This window comes from Arachis ipaensis, chromosome B10, assembly GCF_059453495.1.
Source record: "Arachis ipaensis isolate K30076 ecotype BB chromosome B10, ASM5945349v1, whole genome shotgun sequence".
Taxonomy (NCBI): domain Eukaryota; kingdom Viridiplantae; phylum Streptophyta; class Magnoliopsida; order Fabales; family Fabaceae; genus Arachis; species Arachis ipaensis.
The window spans coordinates 129,920,888-129,935,074 of record NC_142435.1 but is presented as its reverse complement, the minus strand read 5'-3'; the positions used below and the strand labels follow the sequence as shown (position 1 = coordinate 129,935,074).

The 14,187-nt window shown below is 33.1% G+C and overlaps 1 pseudogene; it reads right to left on the bottom strand.

Moving 5' to 3' along the window:
- Nucleotides 1-1,279: 1,279 nt before the first annotated feature.
- LOC107621109 (uncharacterized) lies at nucleotides 1,280-5,266 on the bottom strand (annotated as a pseudogene).
- Between the last annotated feature and the right edge of the window lie 8,921 nt (nucleotides 5,267-14,187).

Genomic DNA, 14,187 nt, shown 5'->3' with positions numbered 1-14,187 from the left:
TGAATCTCTGATTTTACCTCTTTAGAGATCTGGCATCAAAATTGATTGAGTAAGTAAATTTGTCTTTGTGTACCATTCTATTAAATTAATTGAAATAACCATATGCCATGTTTTGAGATACATCTATTTATGGGTAATAAAAGGGAAAAAAAGATTTTATAGAATATGGAATCTATTATCACAAGTAGACTAAGTTGAAGTGAATATCACAAATAACAACCATAACCTTCAGTGTAATGAGAACAGTCCCGTTTAGTATGTTAAGCATTGGTTTAATCGGCAATCAATAGGGAGCATAAACTGGCTTTATGTAGGGTTAGACTCCTGAATGATTTTTCTTATGGAACTTGAACTTGGTTTTACCTGTCATAAGTTAACAGTAATAAATTGATAGATATCTCAGATGTAGATAGAGACAAATGAAGAAGCTATGTTTTTTGTTTTTTCAATTGATTACGCTTTAATTATCAATACAATTTGATCAGATTAAACCTGTTGTGATTTTCTTGTTTAAACTTAAACATTGCTGACCTCTTCACATGATAAATTATGTATATATGTGTTGTTTGTGGCTGTATGGTAGCATCTTACGCATATACAATCTTGGAATATATTGAGATTCTTTAGTTTTTAGTATTTTTTAACAGGTAAAACTAATTTTGAACTTTATTGTAGATATAGGTGTTAAAAATATACTTACTGTCCCTGCTTGGCATTTTTTTGTTTGCTTTGTAGTTACCTCATTTATAAATTTCAGGTTCAGTGATTTTTACGGACCTTCAAAGGTATTAGTATCTAAAAGGACTTAAAGGTTTTGGTGAAGATTCATATTAGCTCCTATTCAGGAGAACTTGTCGTCACATACCCAGGTGAGTTTTTTTAGTTATGAGCAAACACTCTTATGTTTGCAATTAATTCTCCTGGCTCATTTGACACTCATCTATTCAGGAGAACAATGTTATTTTTTGCTTATCTGCTGTGTTAGTTTTGTGAAAGACTAATTGGCTAGGGTGTTTATTATCTTTAATTCATAATCTTCATATATCATAGTTTTTTTTAGAAGTGTGCTTATTGGCAACTGATTTAGTAATACCTTTCTATATTAAATAAATTATCTATTACTTCCAATTAGTATGTGTTGATGTCATAAAATAAAGAAACAAAGAAAAAGAAAAAACAGAGCTAGCAAAAAAGGTATTACCTGGGTCAAACCGGCTCTGTTGCAAAAACTATGCAGAATATGAGAATGTAGTTGATACTGCTGCTTGAGTATACTTGTTCATATAACATTCCTAAACACTTCCTTAAAAACAACGTTATCTGTCTCTGTACGAATTTCCTCATCATGACATAAAAGTATCTTAAGCCCTGCCCTCTGTGTCACCCTAGATGCTGCAACATATAGTTGACCATGTGTGAATACAGGTTTTTTAAGTATTAAACCAACCTTTGATAGTGATTGACCTTGACTTTTGTTGATAGTCATCGCATATGATACCATTATAGGAAACTGTCTTCGTTGGAACTTGAATGGTATTTGATGATCGGATGGGCTTAGAGTCATCCTGGGAATAAAAACCTTCTGACCTTTATTCCTTCCAACACTGCTATGTGCTTCTATTATGTGTTTCCCAAACTTAGTCACAACCAAGCGTGTACCATTGCACAATCCTGTCGCGTGGTCAATGTTTCTTAAAAGCATGATAGGAGTTCCGACCTTTAATGTCAACTCATGATTAGGCACTCCTGAACATCTAATTGTACTAAAAAATTCAGGAGTGTGAATGGATGCCAATAGGTCATTATAAGACTCGGTTGGGCATGCCTTGTTTGAGCTGTAGTATGTCTGTGCTTCAGCCGGATTTAAACTCATCATGAATTGGTTTATTTCATCTACTAATTGCAATGTTGGTGCAAGTATTGCTCGGTCTTCAAGTTCTTCATCAATAGTCGTGCCATCAAAAAGTTCAGGATAAGTTACTTTACAAATAGCCTCAATAGGGTCATCCCAATCTTTAACCAAGATGTCGTCTGGTATAACAATCTTTTGGCACATATCTGTTGCAGTTCCGTGACTCCCATCACTAATACCAAGTATCCAATCAGCAAACTCTTTTAACTCAAACGACCCTGGGTTGCTATCACCTACTTTCAATCTCATATTTTTTGTTAACGTCAATAGCTTGCAACTATTCCATATGTACGATGAGTTTATCGTGGCATTAACAATCTCTTGACGTGTTCCTTTAGGGATCACCGGCAGAATTTGTCAAAAATCACCCCCAAAAACAACTGTCTTCCCACCGAATGGCTGATCAAGGCTGTTTGGATTCTTGAACCTTAAAATATCGCGCATTTTCCTATCAAGGGCTTCAATACAAAATCTATTTACCATAGGAGCCTCATCCTAGATGATAAGCCTTGTCTTTATTAACAGCTTAGCCAATGCACTTCCTTGTCTTATGTTGCATGTTGAGAATTCATCTACATTCAATGGTATTGCAAAACGTGAGTGTGCTGTCCTACCACCAGGTAATAAAAGAGATGCAATCCCACTTGACGCAACGGTAAGTACAATTTGTGATCTAGATCTTAGTGCAGCTGCTAGAGCCTTCCAAACAAATGTTTTGCCAGTCCCACCATAACCATACAAAAAAAAGACTCCACCCCTCCCACTTTCAACGGCATCCATTATTGCGTTGTACACGACAATTTGTTCATCGGTTAGTTGTTGCAAATACGTGGTATGGTCTAGAGCTAGTTGTCTTCTATCATAACGGAGCTCATCGCAGATTAACATGTTCATTCTATCAGCATACAATTGACTATTTGATTGACTTGTATCTGGAATTGGCATTGGAGGGAAGTCTCTAAGGCTCTTATTGTATGAGTTGAGGATTCTCTCAATTTCTATAAGTGTCAAGTCCTTCAGTTCATCATTGGTAAGGAACAACTCTGTTGATATGTAGCAAAAATTCAGGTTAATTAATCTTGGTCAATGATATCAATTATGTAACCACATTACAAATAGAAACAATTAATAGTATATTTTATTGTTCATTCTTCCATGATTACAACTTGAAAAATACATTAATATCAAATAGCAATATAAAAGATTATATTGCTTGCCCCTACACAAAATGTTAGTTCTAATCATTTAACTTTTAATTATATCTTATAACATAGGTAAGTTCACTTACAATTAACCTGGATACTAAAAAACTTCTCATTCTTTGTATTATTCTTATTGTAAACACTAATTGTCTATAACCTACCAATATGTGCCTATAAATCTATTAGTCTAATATGACATTATCAATATAGCATTTTCGTTTGACAAAGTAATTAATATGTTAGCAATATAGACATGTCAAGCCTTCGAAAAGATACAAAAGAAGTTATATTGAGTTATAACTTACCTGGATTATCAAGAAGTCTCCTTTGTCTATGGAGTATGTCATCGGATAATAGAGTCCATGTCTTCTGCCAAACATGTTCCGGTGAATCCATTGAATTTGAAAACAAAAGCGTTGCAAACAACTTCCTCAAGTATGTGCCCGATCCCCAGTGGCTTGCTTCTTCTATTGCCTCGATATATTCCTTGTCATCATCCAGAAGGCCACGTGCATAACAGGCATCCTTGAATGTATCATACAAAATACCATCTATAGTGCGTATCTCCTCATAAGAAGTTGGTCCCCTAACAAAATTAAGTAAAAGTCGCAGGTAATAACTGTCACCGGATCCTGGAGGTACATAAAAAATCCTTCCGATAACGGAATGTGATTTCCGAGGCAACCACACCCTCTCATTTGGCTTCCATATAAATTTAGTTGGAAGCTCTGCATATGTCAGTGCCCTTGCTTCTGCATAGTGCTTATTAGCTTGAAACTATCCAAGGAACATAGACTCCTTCACCGATGCTTTTCTAACAACATCATCAAGATTTTCGTGGTCTTTGAAGATGACATTCTGTTCGTTGGGTAAGTGGAAACCTAATCGCACAATCGATGGATCTCTATAATGGATATTGAAACCAAAAATCCTCCAGGCTGCTTCACATGGTGATATGTATCTACAATCATAATACATACTCACCTCATCATGTTCATCTAACTCAGCATCCTCTGTTGCACTTTTATAGAAAGAAGCAGTTACGCGATCATGGCCTTTGTTCACGTATTTGAATAAATATTTTATTGATCTTGATTGATTGCACCACTCCACATTTATATGGGCTCCGTATCTCATTAGGAGAACTCTATTATATGGAACCACATAACGATTATCTAGGTAAACCCCAGACTTGTTGATACTTCTTCCATCTTCCCTGCGCCTATATACTGGATACCCATCATCATCAATAGTTGTGCAATCCACAAATCGCTTAGGAAAGTGACGGATACATTTGCCATTTTCCATACATGGTGAATCTTTCCTCACTAACCCACATGGACCATGCATCATGTGCTTCTCCATAGCTTCAAAGTATTCAGGGTCTAACTCCTTATCTGGAATTTCGGCAGATATTATCTTATCAATATCTTCAGCTAACGGAAACTTGTCATCCTTGTGTAAGAACAATAGTATATGTACATGTGGTAATCCACGCTTTTGAAACTCGATTGTATATACAACTGTGCCAACAATAGTATATATATCAGCAAACTCATATAAAACTCATGGCATGGGTACTGAATGTTAATACCTATTGATTGAATAAATATTTAATGGAATGCTTTTGATTTTTGAATATGAAATTACCTGCACAAACCCTGCCAAAAATTTTGTTCGCTCTGATATCTTTAATCAACAAATCTAGCTTGGCCTTGAATGTCCTGCATACTATGTCGGGTCTATCTTCTGCATTTAGTTCCCTGTTCTTAAGGAAGTCTTCAACCTCAGGCCACTTAGGATTGCAGGTGAATGTAATAAAGAGGTCTGGATATCCCACAACCTTACATATTGCCATTGCATCCTGGTAGTTCTTAATCATATATCTTGGACCACCCGTAAATGAAGATGGCAATATAATACGTTTGCCACGCGACGATGGTGTTGTTTCCCCACACAAAACTGCTTCTTTTATACCCTTGTACATTTCACATCTGTGTTTCTCCTGATCAAGTCGTATATAGTTTAATCTGGACGATTCAATCATCGAGAACCCGTCAACCAGAAATTGTTGGAATAATCGCCTAGAATATAACAAAGGAGAGCCATCGACTAACCTTTCTTGTATCCTGAATGCAAAAAATTCTCTCATCGAAACCTCTTGACGTCCTTTACTACCACTTTGCTTACACTTGTTGAGAGCTATGTTTTCCTTGTAACCATCCTCTCCAAACGGAAATAACAATGGGTATTGTAAACCCAAATAGGCTGGATTGAGTTGATTAATCCTTTGTAACATTCCGCTTTGTGTCTCGACCACGATGTCCCTATCAGTTTTGTTTATGTCAAAGTCTCCCACTATTAATGCAGCAACCTCATCTGTTGTGGGCAAGTTGTATCTCCTACCATCCTTACCCCTTTTACCCATAAGCCTGAGCTTTACTGTAGTATTAGATTCTTTTGCGACAGACTCTCTGACCATGCGAAATGCCTTGACCAGGACATTGTTCTCATCAAGCATCTGCTTTAATTCTCTGACAATGTCCTCATGTATCTCTTTGTGATCTTCACCCCTATGTACCACAACAAAAATTTGTACTTTAATAATATTAGGATCATTCTAGTAGATAACAACCAGCATGTACACTAAACATCCATACATCTAAAAGCTTACCGAATAGCAGCCATGCGGTTTTGAATTTCATTCTAGGTATCAAATACATACAATTGGGCAAATTTAGCAACAGTTTCCTCTGGTGGAATGAGACTACCCATTAGATGATAATTCTCTCCACATAAGATAAATGTTGGTGGACCTCTTGTTTTACTTATTCCTCGGTCTATCTTCGCACCCATTGAAGTGAACTGGAACATGCTATTATAAGCTCTGATGTTCTCCTTGAAATGTTTGCTCTTAGTGCTATTATTGTACAATAAATTATACAATACTGTAGGGGGCTCTTGTAATTGGGGAAGTTGAACCTGTCCTCCTTTACAACATAATGTGAATTTTGGTTCAGATGTATTATAACTTTTATTTGACCTTTCATCATACCAATATAGAGCATTACAATGCTCACATTCGTACATAGCAGATCCAATGTGCACATAATCTGCATATTGAAGATTTCAACAAATGTTAATCATATTGTCAGCTTTTGGATACAACTGACATTAAACATTATTCTATTTTAAAGACACCTATTTATTCATATATTCGGTTAACCATTCAATAAAATAACTATCTGTGTTAGTCATTGTTGCTTGCATTAATATGACGCTACTTTATAATCTGTTGGGCAAATATAATTTAGTCATAAATTAAATGATTCAATGACTAATAAGTTGTCCTGTTTCAATATGAATAACCAATTATGGGTCTTACAAATATATCTATCTCGATTTGATGAATCAATAGTGTGATAAAGTTGAGATTGTACCAAAGATTATGTTATAATATATGTGCCCCGTACCATTGTTTTGCTTGCAAGAATCTTTGTCCACTTCAATAGATCTTTTTCTTTGTGTCCTTCCCGAACCTGATATACAAAGTACCAATTTTAGCTTTATAATAACTTCATACATTTTGATCATATTATGTACTTAATTGTCTACTTTAGGCATTATTGTGTAACAAAATAAAAATATCTATTGTAATATATAAAGGAAGAGTCTAAATTAGCTGAAGTTTTCTTTTTATAAAAAAATTATTTTTTTAATTATCAATTAATTTATTTACAATAAAAAATTCTAAAGTAACCATGATTTCTTGATATATTATATATTTTTTAACATTGTTATATAAACATTTTAGTTAAATTGTCATTTTAGTTATTCTATTCTCACAACGCTTTTTATTCTTTCTGTGTTGTGTTTAACCTTTTTTTTAACCTCTTTTTACTCTTTTTATTTTATTCAAGTTACTTTGTACCTTTAATAATAATTAATATTATTTGTCTTTCATACATATAAATTGGTTAATCAAATATAAATCATCCACTCTTTTTTATTAAAAAAATGGTATAATTCACTCTTGATATATTATTATATAGCTTTTAATACTGCTATATACACATTTAACTTAAATTGTCAAATTAGTTTTTCTATTCTCACATCGCTTTTTATTCTCTTTTTGTAGTGTTTAACTTGACTTTTTTTTAAACCTCTTTTTAGTCTTTTTTTTTTCTTATAAAAGTAACTTTATATGTTATTAGTAATTAATATTATTTCTCTGTAAGATATATAAATTAGTTAATTATAGATCATTCTCTCTTTTCTAGTTCAAGAGATGGTACAATTAATTCTTGATATATTATATAGTTCTTAATACTACCATATAAATATTTTAATTAAATTGACATTTTAGTTATTCTATATATTCTCGAAACGCTTTTTAGTCTCCAACTTTTTTTTACCTCTTTTTAGTCCTTTTTTTTATTAAAGTTACTTTATATCTTCAATAGTAATTAATATTATTTGTCTTGAATACAATAAATTGGTTACTCAAACATAAATCATCCTCTCTTTTTTATTTCAAGAAATGCAACAATTTACTCTTGATATATTATATAGTTTTTAAACTGCTATATAAAAAATTTAGTTAAATTGTCATTTTAGTTTTTCTTTACTCACATCCCTTTTTATTCTTTCCGTGTAGTGTTTAACCTTACTTTTTTAACCTTTTTTTAGTGTTTTTTTTTTTATAAAAGTAACTTTGTATCTTTAATAGTAATTAATAATATTTTAAGATCAATACATATAAATTGGTCAATCAAATATAAATCATTCTCTCTTTTTTATTTCAAGTAACGGTACAATTAATTCTTGATATATTATATATTTTTATAATATTGATGTTTAATTTGGTGAAATTGTCATTTTATTTTTTCTATTCTCACATTGCGTTTTATTCTTTTTGTGTGTGTTTAACCTTATTTTTTTAATCTTGTTTTAGTCTCTTTCTTTTATAGTAAAAGTTACTTCATATATTTAATAGTAATTAATATTATTTCTCTTTAATACATATAAATTGGTTAATCAAATATAAATCATTCTCACTTTATTTTATTCTTATAAGTTGAATGAATAGTTACTTTTACGTTTTAACTTATAAATGTAACCAATTAGTTACTTTACCTAAGTAATTATAAGTAAAAACAATTTTTAAATTAACTTAATATAAACAGATTTTATATTATTTTTAAAGTCTTTTTTAGTTCATTCCTTTCATAGATATCATATTCAATTTACTTTGCGCAACGCACTGATCTAACTCTAGTTTAAACACTGTACCTCGTTTGTCTATTGTATTTCGTATTGCTCCACCTTTGTTGGCCGATTTGTGTTTTCCTCCACCTATATAATTATTAAGATACAATTAGATAGGCAACGATCCACTTATCTTTGTTAATACTACCTCGTATTACAAATATCTGAGATAAATAATATTAGTTAATTAATTAGAAATGACTGTGGATATAAATTCTTATTAATCCTCTAAACTAAAAAAACAAACTACATACACAAAATACACCGCACCTTGGCCATGGTTTGAGCTTTCAGGGGTCTTTGTTGTTTCCATTATTTGCCTTCGATACCTTCTAGCCAATCTAGTTAAATCTATTTGGAGGATTAACGATAAGTACACAAACAAAAGTTCATTTTAGGATATCATTTTTCTTTACTTATATTAAGAAGCATAATGATTTGTAACATAGTACCTTTATCAACTTGAATATGCTTAATAATATCCAGATTATTAGCAACTCCATTATTCGTGTAACCTGTAAATAGAATAGTGATGTGAATATGTCTCATTGATATCCCTGTGTGGAGGCATTACAAAGCACGAAATGCTGTCTTATTTATCCATTTAACATGTAACAACTTTTATTCGAGTTAACTGTGTAATTAATCCAAAATCTTTTGATACCTTCCATTGATGTTATATTGGTGGTTTGTGGGGTGAATGTGATCGCAGAAATGGTTCCTGTATACAAATTAGTAACCCTTGTAAATATATGGATCCTTTCACTGCATAGTTATAGTAATCAGCATTCTCCAAGCTCTATCATCAACATGATTAGTGTGGTGCTTTTATTTAAATACATAGTTAAGCTATACCTTTTTGGTTCTGGGACACTATAGTTTCCTTTTTCTTCTTAGGTAACTTGAGTGCTCTTTCAAGTCTCGCGTGTCTTGCTGACTCTGTATAAATCTCTTTAATTTTGATATCAGTTTATAGAGATAGCTATCTATTAAATATGTGTTTTATTACTGTAGCGTTACCTTTTGATAGTGGGCTTAGTGTCGATTGGCTTACTGCCAAAATTGTTCCAGAAACATTGCTCTTAACTTGGTTTTGATGGCAATGAGTACCTTTTTCTTGATCTATATATATCTGGTCAACCACATTGTTATTATGATTTTCCTTGTCCTCTGAATAGGAAGTTAATTTTTTAACTTCCCAAGCATTTACAATACCTTTAACAACCACAAAGTATTCCAATGAGTTATACATATGGTGGCAACTAATAGTGACAATAAGATATAAAAATTGAATACCTAATGCCCTGGATGCCAACACTTGACTCAATCCATCGGTGACAGTGCTTGTATTGTCTTTACTACAACCTATACAATATAATTTTTAACCATATAAGTCAATTAATTCAATATTCTTAAATCAAATGATTTTTTTGTTACCACCAAACTTATAACATATGATATAGAGTATTTTTCTATTATTCTTAAAATTTTAAAATCTTTGCTATGATTCTCATGTAATGTATTATGTTGCCCCTAATTTTAAAGAATGATATTGCTTCAGATAATATAACTTCAGATTTTGGTCAGATTACCTTGAGGCAAAGCAAATTCCATACGTTTCCTCTTCTTAGCTATTTTGAATGCTCTTTCCATCCTAGCAAGCCTTGCATCATCTAGTAATAAAATTCATCTCTATTGTTACATGTATAATCATGGGGCTCATCTACTGCAAAACCTTGGTTTATGCTCATTACCTTTTGATGAAGTAACCTGAGATACCGTATTGTATCCCAACAATGTTGAATTCTCTGTTATAAGAATTTCTTGACAACCGTTAATGTCTGTGGGCTGTGCAACATCACCTGTTGTTCTAAAACTTCTGGTTTTGCTGGTATCGAAAATTATATGTGGTTGTTCCTCTAAACTTGTAAGACCGGGGGAAACCAATCCTGCATTTATTGATTAAATAGTTAGAATTTTACCTATATTATCCAAAAAACGGTATCTATTTTTTACAATAAAATTCGTTCTGCACTTGTATGAATTTAAACATTTCTAACCTGGAGGTGGGATGCCCTTGGTTTCTTTCTGTTGAGCTTTTTCGTAAGCTAAAGAGCTACTACCTTCCCTGTTTCTGAGCCTTAACCACTTGTTGTTGCAGTACTCATCGACCTTCCTCTTATTCCTGAAACCACTGCACCTTTCATCCACTGCAAAGTTAATAGGTTGAATTTATCATTATATACTAATACCATTATTCTTCTGAAAAGATCTATGTTCCCTTCATGGTTAAACTGGAAACAAACCTCCAGACCCGGTTATTGTAATACACATAAATCTGTCCATGACCTATAATCTACCTTTAAAAAAATAGCAAAATACTTATCTGTCTAGATTTAAAGGTTGGCATGTGAATTTACCTTGAATATAGTTTCTTGTATTGAACTGGATATCTGCAAGTGGGGTCCTTCCATTGAAAGTAACTGCACATTGTTCACTTGAAGACTGGACACAGTTCTCATTCTCGTCCATCTTTGGTGGTCTCTCCACCCTATCAATGCTGAATAGATAGTTATAAAATGTCTTCTGTCGTAGTTAATATTCATCCATACCATAGAGATCCATTTCCTTACTTGAATAGGAGTTTTGATGGCTAACCATTCATGTGGTGGCTTTCATATAATTGTCCTGCGGGTTCCGTGTTCAACCTTAGATTAGTCAACTCGGAATTCTCATTATGTGTTTTGCCTAAGGCCTATTGCAATGTGACTCATATATTTGATGCATATTCAAACACATTTATTCTACCAAAGTCTCAGAGCAACTAACATTTCTTATTTTTTACATTTAGTTAATCGTACATTAACTCGTCCATGTAGACTGTTTTATTTAATTTTTTCTCCTTTTCGAAAGTTTGGTTGATAAAACATACTATATTTTATCAATAAGAGCATAAAATAACTTTAAAATAACTTTGAAACATGGAATACTTTGCTAGCATTCTATGTCTCAAAAGAAATTAGGAAATCAAGTTGCTACCATCTATCTTCAAATCAATATGTGATCCACTTTCAATTGGCATCTAGCAATTAATAACACTAAGTAAATATGTTATAAGAGTAACTATGGAGTCCTAGTCCATTTCTGATATAATTGTGTTCATTGGATATGAATGCAATTTGTTTACATGCTAGTTATAACTATTTTTAATTGGGTTATGTTATCTAGTACCTATATTTTTCATTATTGCAAGTTAATGCCTAATAAATTTAAGTAATTATATCAGTCTATTTGTCATTTTTCTTTCTCTTGAATCCTTTGTAATTCAAACTGGGAACATATTCTTTAAGACCTTATATCAATCCATCAATAAGTGTAAAAAACTGAATTGTGTGGACAAATTTGATGCAATATAAAATTTTCAGCATCTTTATTCTTAACATTTTTTGGGTCTAATTTGTATGTCAATATGTGATCCACTTACAAATGGCATTTACTAATTTATACCACCGAGTACATAATTTTTAGGAGTAGTAATGGAATCCTGTTCCATTTTTTGGTATAATTGTGTTTATTGGATATGAGTGTGACTTGTTTGCATGCTAGTTATAACTATTTGTCAACTTCTTTTTTCAGTGTTCATTTGTAACTCTAATTGGGAACATATTTTTTAGAGGCTTATATTCATCCATGAAGAATTATAAAAAATAGAAATATGTGAAAAAATTTGCTGCACTACAAAATCTATACCATTTTAAATCTTAACATCTTTTTTGTCAAACTCAATCATGATCATATAAATAACTCTCAACTTCAAGTTAGTCAACTGTATGAAAATCCTATGATGGAGGTTTACCTTTCTTGCATTTGAAAATTAACATCAAAATGCTAAAGGCATTGTCGCTATTAAAAATCATCTAAAAATTTCATAAACTGTTGTGGATTATAACTTAAAAAGTTAAGTGACAACAAACACTTTTGCATTCCAGATACATGATATTCATAATTTACCCAACTCCTAAAAAGAAGTAACCTAATAGCTCCACTTTGAGGGGGATGGTATTGACCTAACATTGTTCTATGATATCAAGAGACATAAACCATGGCATACTTAGGTAGAAACTACATAAACAAATCTTGCTGACCATTAACTACAGCAGAAACATTACAACAAACAGATATATCTTGGTGATTAATCAAACTTTTTAGTTATAAACTACACCATAAAGAGTCCTTCATGGTGCAATGTGATTGTTTTCACGTTCACATGCTCCTGCCAAGTGCGGTGTACCATATTCTCCCTTTTTTCTTCCATGTACTTGAGTCTTGAAATTATAACATCAGTACCTTCTGTGTCATCATTTGACCCCCTATGACCACTTCGAGCTTCCATGACTGATAAGATATCCTTCCCAACGAACAAAGTTGGAGTGTACGGAATGCCAAATCCGGAGACCCTTACCATCTTATCCCACTGAAGATTATGGTCCCAGTCGCTTTTCAACTGCCAAATCAGGACCTGCCTTGTAAACCCAACATTGTGATATGAAACAAAACCTACTCCATCATTGAAGTGAGTTAGACCATTGTAATCAGATGGGACTTGCGATGGTATCGTGGCCTCATGAAACATCTTTTGTAGGAGATTGAACATAATTATTGATTCTGGTTGGGTGAAGTTAGGACGTTGCCACCCTATCCAATAGAAGATGCCATCATTGACAACATACTTGGGCCCAATTTTCTGCGCATTTGTGTCAAATGTCCCAGATTGAGTCCAGCATCTTTCAAAGGATGTGTACAGAGACCATGAAAGTGTTTTCTGTGAGAAACTCTTCTTCCATATGTGGAGAATCCTATACTCAACCGTGTCTTGAAGAAAGCCAAATGCATAGCTAGAAAACAGCGTGCGTGAGGTGCTTAATGGATTCATCTGTTGCATATTGCCTCTTGCTCGTAAGAGGATTCCAAATTAGTAACCTTGAATTAAGGCCACCCATTAAGATCCTCAAGCATATATTTCCGTGATCAGAGCCGATAACGGCATAAAAACCGAATTGGTTTATATCCATCGGGACGTTGAATTGCACCTGACGGCCGTCATCCACAAAGGCTCTAATAAACCATAGAGAGTTTTGATCGCTCGGAGGATAGCCTATCCCAATGATAACACTCTTGTTCCGTTCCTTATTTTCTTTGTAGTTTTCTTTCACAAACGTTGGTGTGCAGAGCTTGAAGTTCCAAGCTCTACTTACGGTCCTGCACCTGCCGACCGTCTTCGGGTCAGCCTTCACAAGTATTCTCCATATCAGGTCCTCACCAAGATGAGGAAGAGGAGTCCTCGTGGGTAGAAAATCACTCATTATTAGTATGCAAGAGCTGAAATTTTGACTAATAGTCTTTAGGAAGATAGAATGTAGCTTCTGTTTTGCACCCACCGCTCTGTCTTTAATATTGTTTATATACGACATTATTAAGATAGTTTTGTTTGGACCATCCTTTTTTGAGATTGTATTTATGAAGTATAATTATAATCTAGTTCCTCCACCGTTGTGTGGGTCACATTGTATTGGATTTTTCCAATGGTTCCTTTTAGCTCATACTGCTAATAGGTTACACACTTACACTTTTGTCATTTTGTTTGCAGGATTACCTAAAAAAATGCTTAATCTCTGATTGCTCACATAATATTGATAAGATTGGTAAGCAAATTGACCTACTATATTATGTTAGCACTCATTACCTAGATGATAAAGTTAAACCTCACCGCCAAAAAGTGTGATCTGTTGGGTAATAACCTTAATA